The sequence below is a fragment of the Rousettus aegyptiacus genome, unplaced genomic scaffold (assembly GCF_014176215.1).
Source record: "Rousettus aegyptiacus isolate mRouAeg1 unplaced genomic scaffold, mRouAeg1.p scaffold_m13_p_3, whole genome shotgun sequence".
NCBI lineage: Eukaryota > Metazoa > Chordata > Mammalia > Chiroptera > Pteropodidae > Rousettus > Rousettus aegyptiacus.
In genome coordinates, this window is record NW_023416306.1 from 12,275,277 (window position 1) to 12,289,148 (window position 13,872).

The window sequence follows — 13,872 nt, forward strand, 5'->3', positions numbered from 1 at the left end:
GTCAAAGTATAATTGGCAACATTTTTTTTCTTTGTTGTTGATGCATAAAATGATAGTGTGTCATGCAGTCGATGGCATCTGGAGTCTGCCGAATTATGTGACGTTCATTATTCCTTACTTCTTCTCGTGATCATGTGAACCAAGTGAAAGAACCAGGTCTCACAGTGAATGGGGTCTTTTTTCTGTATTACTTCTCTAATTAAACTGTCTGGTGGTAATAGTTAGGATTAAGGTTAGCTGCATGTAAAAGAAGCCACCCAAATGATAGTGGCTTTACAAAAAATCATGTATTTCTTTCTCACATATAATAATTTCAGAGAAAGGCAAGCCAAGGTTCGCATGGCAGCCTTAGGACGCTCAGGCTCCCAGCCTCAGGATACTCAGGCTCCCAGCCTCTCATTACTATTTTGGCTTTTTATCCCAATACCTGGCTCTTTTCCTCAAGGTCTTCTCAACGTAGATGGTAGATGGAGCTTCAGTTTTTCATGCCAGGAAGCAGGACGAAGGGGAGAGGGTCACACACAATCCTCTGATTGATTCAATTCTATTTAAAAAGTCTTCTTGGAATTGTCCATGGAAGTCTACTACTGTCTGTTCAGAACATGGGCACGTGATCAACTGTCGTCAAAAGAGAGGCTTGGAAATATAATCTTCGTGCCTGATGCCTTGATGCCCCAAATAAGATTAGAGTCTACCAGTAAGAGAAAAAAAAGAAATAAGATGGCTAGTGGCTAGGCAACCAGGAGCCTCTGCCATATCAGTGAGGGGTGAAGACTATAAATCTGGAAATTAGGAGAAAATTTGTCTAATTTAACTTTTTCTTACTTGGTCTCAGTTTTCTTATATACATGATGTAGTTAACAATGTTTCTATCTGATGGAAATACTTTTCGTGCAAATTTTAACATTTCTGAAATTGCGTTATATGAGACATAGTAATGAAACAGCGTCTTAAATAAAAGATACTCCATAAAATGAAGGGATTGGGGTTTTTAGTTCATCATGAAAACCTTTAAGAAGATAAAGACCATCAAGAATAGTTCTGCTTCTCATTCTGCTGATCTTCATTTCCAAACTTTACTCTCACTACGACCATGAAAAGAGGCTTCCAGACCTCCGAACCTATGCTTCACTTTCCAGCCCGAACCAGGTTCAAACATTCTAGGTTAACGAGCATCTATGTTTTCAAAAATGAACCTGTTCTTGTTTCTACTCCAGGACCTAGATACTTTCAGGCCATTTTTCTTTTTACGCTAATTTAAATTTCTCATGCTGCAGCTTAATCAGCCCTTTCCTTCCTTCCGCTAGTGACAGACATAGGGGGCCGTGGACTCTGGTGGCAGTGGTGTTTTCACAGGAACGTGAGGACAATTTCGAGGTCAGGGGAGATGTCGCGTGAGTCGGGCCGCCTGGGGGTGATCCCAGTGCTGCCTTTGATATCTATGTGACTTCAGAAAAGTCCCTCCTCTACCCCCACTGCCTTGCCGGTTCCTTGTTGGGAACATAGGAACATTAAAAACTGAGGAATATTAGAAACTACATATGTGCAAGGATTCAACACAATCGCTGGCCCAGAGAAGGTGCTTCCTGTTGGCTCTGCAGTGGGAGATCCCAGAATGCCAGAGCCGGGTGACGCCTCGGGAATCCTCCCTCCCTTCCTGATCACGTTTGAGTCAAACAGACATGAAGGTCAGAGTGTGAAGACTGACTTGCCTGTGGTCACCAAGCTGGTGTGAGTATCAGGCTTCTAAGTCAGAGGTGTAACTTCTCACTTGCAATTGACAGCTTTTGCCTCCATTCCAACTCTGAATGCCGTCGAGCATCTAAATGTAAATTTTTAAAATTCTGGATTAAAAAACCAAATGCTTTCGCTGGAAAAGAGGACGGGCTCCTTTTCAGCACACGGGATGGGTCTGACGTGAGGGAAGCAGGTCCTGCGGCTCGTTCCGTTCATCTCTCCGACAGCATTTGACGCGATCTTCAGTTGTGACAGAAGCCACAGAGTGCACGCGACATCATCCTGACTCCCTGGACCGGCAGGGTCAGGGTGCGGTTGTACCCTGACAAGATTCAGAACAAAGCAGACGTTCCCCGGACTTAGCTGTCCACAGGGTGCCAACAGCTGCCACTGTCGGGACGTGCCCGGCTGGCGGCTGATAACAGGGTGAGGCTGTGTGACAGCTGTGGCTCTCACTTGGGGCCCGGGATGGGAAATGCCTGTGACAATAATGGAATCCCCTGGGATGCTGCCGCAGTGAAACAGACATGTCCTACAGGATGTCTAACCGACAAACTTGCAGGTAGCAATTGGCTGATCAATGTCCAACATTGGCTAACGACCACTGCTGCTGCTCAGATCCTTCTCGAGAGAGCTCGTGGCCGAGCTGCAAGGACTGCGGTTAGCTGACAGCATGGAGCCGCTAGATCCTTTGGGCCACCCTCGGCCATGTTCTTCTTGGGGCAGCCCCTGTTTCTTAGACGACATTTTCTCTTTTCCATTCCCTAATAAATCCAATAGACATTTACTAACTGCTATTTAGGGACGTGGCACAATGAAAGAAACCAAAGGCGGAGATCAAAGGCGTTCTCATATAAGGAGAACAAGTGTGTAGTAACCTGGGTAACGGGACAAAGATGAGGATGTCACGGCATCCATCCTCAGTGAGCCTAGTGTGTGTGACGTGCGAAGAGAGATGCTAAGGACACCTGTCCGCTAATGGCAGCTTTCGCGGAGGCGTTGGCATGAACTTTGAACTTTGAAGTAGAGACTGTACACCAGAAGTGGGCACGAGGTGGCTGGCAATCAAGGACGAACATCTCTATGAAGAAAAACAAGGAGGCAGGAAATTAAACCTGGTGCTTGGCGAACAGTGAATTGTTCACTTGGTCACTTTGCCCAGAGCTACCTCTCTCGTTCATTCCATCCCCTCTCATCCTGGCTCTTTACCTCTCGCCTCAAAGGCCTTTTAGTTCCTGGTGGCCCAGACTCATCTTCACTTTTGAGTCTCACCTATGTTCATCCCTTTACCTAGAACCTTGTCTCTTCATCCTCCACCTCTTAGCGAACTGCAACCGGATTTGAATATCTGTCTTTGGGGAGGTCTCCCCAGTCCTCTAGCGAGAAGTCGTGACCCCCCCCCCGCCCCAAACAGACATGCTCCTTACACTCTGCAGCTGCCTGTTGTGACACCCCTCACACTGGTGTCATCATCATTCCATCTCTGTTTTCCTTGCCACGCACTAAAGCCCCATCGGGTTTGCCACTGCTTCTCCAGTGCCTGGCCCTGGAACTCAGTAGGTACTCAATTATTATGAGCCGAACGGATGAACAACAAAGACAACATCGAATAGGTGGGTGGGCAGCAACTCTCGAAAGTTCTTAAAAGTTAAGTCAAAGCATTTGGGCTTTATCGTCAAGCAAAATGAGGAATCTCATACTTATTTGTGAAAACATAGTGCAGCAAACCCCCTTGGTAAACGTTAACGATATTTCTCACCTCTAAGGTGCTTTTCAGTATGTACTTCTGAATCCATTATCTCACTGATCCTTTCAGTGATTTCTGGACGGCTTCTAGGAGACTCTTTTTAACCCCCCGAGAGTGAGTCTGAAGCTCAAGATCATCGATCAAGGTAACAAGGTCCCTAGCTAGGCTGATGGCATCAACTCAACACCAGATCTAATGACGCTACCTTCCTCCTCCTCCTTTCCTAGAATGAACATCTTGTACATTTGAAATAACTGGGAAACCTCAATAGACAGTAAGTATGGATGAAAATACCTGTATATTGTCAGGGACCCACAGCACAGGGCAGACCATGATTACTAAGAAGAAAGCTGGTAGCTTCATGCAAGGACTCATTACTGGGCCCAGTCTGTCCTAAGCCAAATAATGAGTAAGATTTCAATAGTCAATGAACAGAAGGTGGCAATTTATGTCCTTACAAATAGTTTTCAGGAGATTCCTTTTAGCTTCTCCTGCAGCTGTGTTTTTGCTCATTTCTTTGGCCATTCCATTTTGCTTCATATACTAAAGGAAACACAGGCCCAGCACAGAGCCATCCCTTCCTAGTGAAAATGAAAGGACGCTAGGTGCAAATTTCTAGATCTATTCTCTGAACACCTTTTGAAATTTCCAAATTCATCCAAAGGGAGAAGGTCATGCTCTCCAGGTGAGCTTTTTATTAAGAGGGATTAGCTGTATTGATTACAGCTTTTTGGGGGACGGCAAGGGAGTGGGATATAGGACAGTTTCCCAACCTGGCTCATCATTTATTATTACCTGGAAGTAGTATTTGAAAAGTATTTAAAAAGTCTCCTTACCATTGAAGACTTAGCCCCTTAGATCTGGGCAGGGAACTGGGAATCTATTTTTAAATTCCTCCTCAAGTGATTCTCATGGTAGCCTGATTTAAGCCCCCAGGTATAGGAAGGAGCACTGTGAAAAGAGTCCTTTGTTAGATACATCAAAGTATAAAAAGAATTATACATGCTGGTAAATGAAATTTATTCTAGGTAGGGAATGCTGGTTCAACATTCAAAAATCAATCGGTGTAATTTATTATATCAACAAACTAAAGAAGAAAAATCCTATCATATCAATTGACATAGTAAAAGCAGGTGAAAAATCCAGAACTCATTCATAACAAAAAAAAACTTCAGCAAATCAAGAATAGAGGTCCTCAAGCTGTTAAAGAGCATCCACAAAATCCTACAGTCCACGTAATACTTAATAGTGAAAGATCGAATGCTTTCCTCCTGAGACTGGGAACAAGGAAAGGATTTCCACTCTTACTTGAATTGAAATACTACCGGAAGTTGTTAGCCAGTGAGTGCAATGAGACAAGGGGGCGGGGGAACGGCATACAAATAGAAAAATAAAATGCTCTTTGCTTTTAGAAGATATCGTTATCTATTAAAAATCCCAAGAAACTTACCAAAAAAAAAAAAAAAGCCTCCAAGAACTAACAGCAGAGTTTCAGGATACAAGATTAATACACAAAGATCAATTCCATTTCCATATACAAACAGTGAACATGCACATAATGAAATTAAAAATACCATTTATAATAGCGCCATGCCAAAGAAAACGAAATATTTAAATATGCTTTTAAGAAAACATGTACAGTCTCTGTATGCTGAAAAATGTAAAATACTAATGAAAGTAACCAAAGAGACCTAAATAAACAAAGAATCATACTGTGTCATGGACTGGAGGAGTCAACGGCAAAAATGTCAATTCTCCCCAAATTGATCTTTAGGGTTAATGCAATTTTCTATCAAAATACCGGAAAGTTTTTTTTAGACATAAACGGTCTTATTCTAAAATGTATACAGAAAGGCACATGCTCTAGAATAAAGATTAGCAAAATAATCTTAACAAAAAAATAAAGAGGTATCACTGTGTCTGGTACAAAGACTTACTATATAGCCACTCTGCCAAGATGGTGTGGAATATAGCAAGAGCCACACACCAGTGTGGCCAGTTGATTTTATTCAGGCTTTACTGAGATATAATTGACATACAACATTTGTAAAATGAAGGTGTACAATGCGTTGACTTGCTACGCTTACATATTGCAAAGCGATGATCACCACCGCATTTGCTAACACTTCCCATTGCATTACGTGACTCTCCTTTCTCTTACCACAGCATTTAAGACCTCCTTCAGCAACTTTCGAGTACATAATACAGCACTATTAACTATAATCACCATGCTGTGTATTACGTCCCTAGAACTTATTCATCTTATAATGGGAAGTTTGTATCTTTTCACCAGCATCTCCCCATTTCCCCTGTTCTATTCTGTTTTTATGAGTTTTTTCTTTTTTCTTTTGGATTCCACAGATAAGTAAGACCATACAGAAACTGGCTTTCTCTGTCTGACTTATTTTGCTTAGCATTATGCCCTTAAGGTCCATTCATATTGTTGCAAATGATCTTTTTCATGTTTGAATAATATGCCATTGAATGAATGAATATATATATATATATTTTCCCATCGCATTTCTTTTTATCCATTCGTCTGTTGATGAACAATTAGTTTGTTTTCATAGCATGGGAGTGCAGATATCTCTTTGTGTTTTCATTCTTTTGGATATATACCCAAAAGTAGGATTGCTGGTTCCTATACTTGGCCATTAATTGATTTTCTTTGGAAAAATTACTATTTAGTCCCCCTACCCATTTTTTAATCAGGTGGCTTGTTTTCTTGACTTTTTTAGGTTTTTTTTTTTTTTTTTGGTATATTTTGGATATTACTATCTTGGCAAACATGGTTTACAAATATTTTCTCCCATTCCATAGGTTGTTTTTTATTTTGTTGATGTTTTCTTTTGCTGTGAAGAAGCACTTTAGTTTGATATAGTCCCACCTGTTAATTTTTGCTATCATAATGGATAAAATAAAAAATAATGACAATACAAAATGCTGACAAGGTTGCAGAGAAACTGAATCACTTGAGTATGACCCAGCAAATGCACTCATAGGCATTTATTCCAGAGAAATGAAAACTTATATTCACATACAAACCTGTACATAAATGTTCATAGCAGCTTCATTCATAAGAACCAAAAACTGGAAATAGCCTAGAGGTCCTTTAGCAGGTAAATGGTTAAACAAACACAATCTGTGGGACATCTAGCTATACCATGAAATTGTACTCCGCAAGAAAAAGGAACAATCTATTGATATATTCAACAACCTGGATGAATCTCCAGGAAATTACGCCAAGTGAAGAAAGCCATTTCAAAATTGTTACATACTGTGTGATCTCAGTTATATAACATTTTTGAAATCAGAAAATTTTATAAATTGAGATGAGATTCGTGGCTGCTGCCAAGGGTTCAGGGTGGTGTGAGCCATGTGTGGTAGGCATGGTTATGAAAGGGTAACATGAGAGGTCCTTGAGATACTGGAGATGTTTGTTTTCTTGACTGAGGTAGCAGATACATGAACCTGCACAGGTGATAAAATTAAATCTGTATAGAGTTCAACACACACGTACACACATAAAAACACACACACATTAGTACAAGTGAAATGGAAATATGAATCAGATCAGTGGATTGTATCAATGTCAGCATCCTGGTTATGATGTTATGCTATAGTTCTGCAAGATTTTATTGTAAGAGAAATTGGATGAAGTGTACCAAGAATCTCTTTGTATTATTTCTTATAACTGCATGTGAATTATAATTGTCTCAATAAATATTTCAATTAAACATGTAGCATATCTGGTATTTTTTTTTTCCTGACTAGAACTAGATGATACCCAGCCTTAGAATAAAGCCAGCATCACAGAATGCAGAGCAGAAAGATGAAAAAAAAAAAAAGATTGAGTCCATCATGACTTTGCTGAGCCCCAGATCAAACCAACTCTGACATCCATCCTAACTCTGTACTTCCCAAAAAGCAATGTTATGAAATTTGGAAGGCAGTGATGATGTCACAGAGGTTTGGTACTTAGAAAATGACTTCAGCTTGAAGCTCCTTAATTGAGGGTGACCTTGGTCAAATTACGTATCTTCTCTAAAAAGGCTACCAATATTTTTATCGTTTTTCTAGTAAGTCTTCACTCATGACACAAATATTTACAGAGTGTCTTTCCGAGATTTTGGAATAGCAAGTTAAATGGATAAAGTCCCCCCCACCCCCGCCCCTTATGGAGGTTGCATTCTAGCACAGGGAGACAAATGCTAAACACATAGCTCAATAAATACATAATACATTTGAGGGCGATGAGTGCTAAAGAGAAAAACAAAGCAGGTGCTGGAGCATGGTGGGGGTGGGTGGTGGAGAGGTGCAGGTTGATATTTCACTGTCCGGTCAGGGAAGGCGTGAATCGTAATATGCTCTTGAACACAGATTTGAAGGAAGAAAGCGAGTGAGCGATCCATGTGGCTATCTGGACAAAGAGCACTCCAGGCAAGGAGGAGAAAATATGGTTGCCTCTTTGGGAATCTGCTTATAGAGCTGTCAAAGACAGACTTGGATAATTGACTTGGCGGGGAGAAAGAAGCTACAATTTTGCTTAAAATGGTTTCTTCGTTAGTTGCGTCAGTTGGTTTCATACGAAGAACCTGTGTGTGACCTCATAGCTCGGGCAGGTGGAGAGATCGCGTAGAATTCTCTATCTAGACCAATGGGCTCAGATGCCATGCCAGTGTTTCTTCTTTTTCCATTGCAGACGAGTGGCAGGCAGGAAAAAAAAAAAAAAACTGAGCGGGTGTTCATGGCTACGAGCTTAGAGCTGTCTGTGCTCAGTGTCTTCAGCTATCAAGAAGTCAAAATGGCAAGGTTCACGCCACGAGGCTGCAGACGTGTGAATATGTAAGGAAATGGAGGAAAAGCACTTTGTGGATTTTACATTGATTGGCATCTTTAGTTTAAGGTTAATGAGATCATCCCCACCACTTGGCGGCCCAAAACATCTCTTGGAAAGAAGGGGCATAAGCATGAAATCCAAGGACCTTAACGGCCAGAAAAAAAAAAAATGTACACACATCCCATTTTAGAGGAGGTCAGAGACCCTCTGAAACCCATCCTATGAGGTTAGGGTTAATGACCTCTATTAAACCATTGGGCTGACAAGTCTTTTTTATCAAATGACACATAGGTTATTATTGGATTAAAGTGGGGAAATGGACATAAAAGGGCTGTATGTTGCAAAATGGTGTACTGACATGGGTTATTATTGAATGTCTGAGGACACATTTGTGTGTGGATGCATGAGTTAGTGCATTCATCTGATGCTGTGATTACCATAGTGTGAAGCGGACAATGCATTGCTCATCTGTGAAAACGTGCATAAGCACATTTGTGAGCTTTGGTGGTGTATCTTTCGGTTCAGATGCTTCTGTGTGTGTGCAAGGGTGGGTGCGCTTCTGTGTCCACCTGCTTTTGTTAGAGCTTGTTGGAAGTGAAGCCTTTTGGATCAATGCACCAAAAGATGAATCTCACATAGAACAGGACCTGGCCCCAGGGGCTGACAGCCTGTAAGGTCATCTGAAAAAGCTTTTTGCAGGCTGATGCTTGCACAGTCTAAATAACATTGACCACATCCAGAATTATGGCTGCTGATTTTCTGCAAGTTGTAAAGAGAAAAGAAGACAATCCTCTTTTTGGTCTCTAGTGGCTTTTACTTCTTTTGTTCTTCCTAGTGATGAAGAGTCAGAAAGGAGAAATGAATTTTCCTCAGGAAATGAATTCCTTCTGTATCCCTGTGATTTTCAGGAAGGAGGGTACATGGCACGGTAGTAAGAATTTGAAATTGAGAGTTAACATATTTGAGTTCTAATCCCATCTCTACTATTACTGGCTGACATGTTGGACCAGTCATTGAAGCTTGTCAGTAGGACGGGGATAATATCTATTGTATAAGGTTTTGTTGAGACTATTATACAAGATAACATGCAATGGTTATCACATATAATAGGATAAACATATCCTAGTCAATAAAAGCTAAGATACCTGAAAGAATTAAGTAACTCTTCATTTTTTTTCTTGTGATCAATTTTGAAAAAGAGCTGGAAAAATTCTCATCATGCACTTATTTAAAACGGATGTTCGCTCTATGCCAACTTTATGCCAGGCACTGTGTTAGGGGTTGGAGATGCAGTGGAAAACAAATATAGTCATAATCCCTCTGTGAAGGAATTTATTGTCTATTGAGGGAGACAGGCATTATGCAAGCAAACAAAAATATATAATTTTCATTTGTGACAAGAACAATTTTAACTGTGACCAGAGCGATAGAAGTAATAACACGAAACAGAGACCAAAGGGATGGTTTGCAGAAGGGAGAAGGTAGGGGGATGGGTGAAAAAGGAAAGAGTATAGCCCATAATATTGTAAGTTTGTGAGGTGACAGACAATTACTAGAATTAGTGGAGTGATCACATTGTAAGGCATAAAAATATCAAATTACTATATTGTACACATGGAACTAATATAACATTGTATACCAACTATACTTTAAAAAAAAAAGTAATAACATGTACTATGATAGTGACTAATGCGAAGGACCTAATTTAGCCTAAGTCATCATGGAAGACTTCTCTGAGGAAGTGACTTTCAACTTGAGATCTGAACAGGATTAATTGAATTAGTAAGGGGCTAAAGTGTTCTCTAAATTCTGCCCCTTAAGATCTGCTTTTCCCTCTGTGATTCCATGGAACAAACATGCTATTGAATTCCTAGTCCGTGCTGAAAATTAAGTCAGAGAAAGGGGTGAATGGATATATGTAAGTAGAATATTAAGAGATAAATCTTATTTTTATATTGTAGTCTCTTTCCTCCAAACTGTTCCTAATCCCCTGACTTTTGATTCATAAATAGATAGAATTTGCCCTCATGTAATAGCCTTGCCCAAAGACAATGAACACTTTCACAACAAATGATTTATGTACTGAAATCTGGAGAGATTTTACTCATAAAAATACTCCAGTCGTTTATCTTGATCATCTGATGTAGCAAAGCCTGGCTTGGATGCCTCTGAAATTGCTGCAGATGAAACGGCTCAAGCTAGGTGGAGAAGTGAGGAGGCGAAAGGGGGTACCAGGAAGGAGGCTGAGCACCACTGTGACTGTATCCTTCTTACTGGGAAGGCAAAAAGCGAGCATCCATTGCTCACTGCAGGATTCAAAGCAGGAGAGGTGAAAGTGAGTGCCGGGACCTTGGGAGTTACTGGGTGTGTGAATGTTCAGTCGACACATTTACTGAGCACTTACTGGGCATTCAACAGTGAAGATGCAGTGGGGAGCACCGGAGATACGGGTACTGTGTTCTTGGGGAATTTATAGCCTGGTCGGAGATAATAAAGCAAACGAGATATCTACTAATATATCTCATTCACAGGGTCAGGCCATGTTGCAACCTTTCAGACACCATGGCTTCATTCCCTCTGCCAAGTGATTCACTCTCCTTGTATTCATTCATTTATTCAACCCTCTACCTGCTATTTGACAAGTATGTCTACTAAGCTTCTATTCTGGGAACCCCAGAAGATGAATGAAATGGAACCCCCACCTTTAGAAGAGTTTATAATCTCATGAGAGGAAACAGCCATTCTTGCAAGTTATTACAGTGCAAGGCAGAACTGGATTAGTGCATCAAAAGAGTTTCATCCGAGAAGTTGTGAGTGTTCAGAGGGAACAGGCATCTTATTTAGCTGGGCAATAGGCTTTATGGAAGAAGCCAAGAATTCAACCAATATGTACTAAGTACCTTACTCTGATGCTAGGTTCTGTGCTAGATTCTGGAGTTAACGAAGATGATCAAACAACAGCGCTGTCCACTGGCAGGTCCCAGTATAGAAGGTGAGAAAGATATTTAGATGATAATTTCAGTAAAATGGGGGTCATTTATCCATTTAAACAAATGTCTCCTGAGGATCTACCATATGCCAGTCTTTGTCCTATTGCATGTGGCTACAAGGTGACAGAATAGACATTTTTTGTCCTGTGTTATTTATACTCAAGCTTACAGTCTTGTAGATGTATTTTGTTATTTTGCTGGGCATCACGATTTCTAGTTATTGCCAGATAGGGTAGTCACTGATGAAGGGCCCACGGGAACTAACTGCCTACTGGGAATAGTCAGTGAACAAGGTTATAGCTGGGGGGTGATTCAGTAAGCAGCCTTCCAAAAAGAATTCCAAAGCCAAAGACTGGAGAAACTCAGAAGTCAGGTAATTGGCGAGCAATTGGGACATCTATTGAGAGGAAACAAAACTAACGTTTACTGGGCACATACTAGGGGCAGGCATTATGCTTGTTGTTGTCCATGTGTAATTTCTTTATGTCTTTATGATGGACAATTACAAGAGAAAGTCAAGGCCTGGACCTATATAGGACCTGGGATACGAACATATTTTACAAAACTACCTAAATTTCTAGGAACTCATACACACACAGTTAGAGAACGAGAGCGAGAATGAGGCTTTGAGAAGGAGAGGGTGGTACGGTGATGAGAAGTAGGTCAAGATTTTAAGGCTGAAAATGAGTGACAAACCAGAAGATCAGCTGATGATGCTGAGGGGCCTGGTTGTCCTGCCTCATGTTGGGATGGACTCTCAAGCCATCTGCAGGTGAGGGCCAGTGGTGGCCTCCGTGGAGAAAGGGGGGAGGTGAAGATAGGGAACCTCTAAGGCCTGACGTAGAGGAGCAGAGCCAGACTGTGGCTGATACTTTTCGCCCACCGGGACCTCTGTTCTAGATTTCTATTCTGAATGTCCCCCACGTCTACGTCCACATTAGATCAAGTAACTGAGGTAATAGATGTTGGAAGGGCAAGTAACATAATCTACTGTAGCACTTTCGCAATTATAAGTTTATGTAGCTATTTGATTAATGTCCATGCTCCTCATTAGAGTGTAAAGACAGGGATCATATGTCTTTTGCTTACTTTCACTTAGAACCCCATCTTTTTCCACATCATATTAATGGACAGTCATACACCAGCTGCTGCATTATGTGCTCTATATGGATTAAAATACCATATGGTTAGTATTATTATTGTGTTGTTGTTGTTGTTGTTGTTATCATCCCATTTTACATGTGAAGAAATTCAGGCTCAGAGAGAAGAGAAGACTTGCCTAATATCCCACATCCAGTGAGTGGTAGAGCTGGGAATTTAAACCCAGGCATTTCGAGTCCTGGTATTCTTGATTTCCTTTCCCATGATAAATAATTTTTCATCTTTGTAGTTCTTAGCCCAATGTGGGGCACAAAATGGGTGTAGCTGCTCAACAAGTATCTATTGAATTGAAATTGAATCAAGTTCTAATATTTTAAAATAAAGGCACGCATTTCTTTCTCATGGCAGAAGCGTAGTAGAGGTCAGAGTCCGGACTGCAGAGTCGGGTGGCTGAAAGACTTTCCCAGCAGCCCCTTCCATCACATTGATGCCGCTGCCCCCGCCTGGAGACAGAGGTCTGGGTCAGGACGTCTGAGGTCCTGTGTGTCAGTCAGACACATCTTTTGACCTTCATGGAGCTCTCGTCCCAGGAGGTCAGACCAGCTTCCCGGCATGCATGAGTGAGTGTAGAAATCCAGAAATCAACTTTGAAACCAGGCCTTAAATGCTTTCTGCAATAAATAAATGAAACGTCCTGTAGGTTTTTTTCTTTCCCTCCACCCTTTGAATCAAAAGAGAAATAATGTGAGATCAAAACTCCCAGAAGAATATGAAGAAAAATATTCTGAAAAGATATGGGTGCTTGGAATAAAAAACATCTTTTTTCCCCATGCATCAAAAGAAGCTCTCAGTTTATCAGACATTTTCATGTGGGCTGTCACACATTGGGATGAGAATAAAAGCAAAGTAGTGAATTCTAGGTCATTACACTAGAAAGTCAGCTGAAATGAAGCCAGATCTTGTCTTTCCTTTGAGACAGACACATTCGCAAAAGAGTTAAATTTATGACTATTTCCTAATTTGTTTTCCCCACATTTGAGATTGGGAGACACCTTATATGGCCTGAAAAAGTAAATCTTTAGAACGTCGTTCTGTACTTTTTATGGTGCTTTCCCTTGCATCCTCTCATTTGATCCTCACCACCAGAATCGTACATCCCTTTGGATGTAGGAAAGGTCGGGATTATTGGTCCTATTTTACAGAGGATAAAATTGAGGCCTATATTTATGTGTTAAAAAAATAATTATATTCTAAGTAGTGGAGAGAGTGACAGTGATCCATAAACTAAGACCTTCAAAGAATAAGGGCTAGTGACTTAAGAGTTTAGTGAAGATGGGAGCCAGGAGGGGTTATCCCCAGGAGGGGATAGCATGGACTAGTGCTATCAGCTTCCATTCTAATATGTGTGTGTGTAGGGGGGTGAGCGTGAAGGAGGGAAAAAGGATGATCTAGAAAAG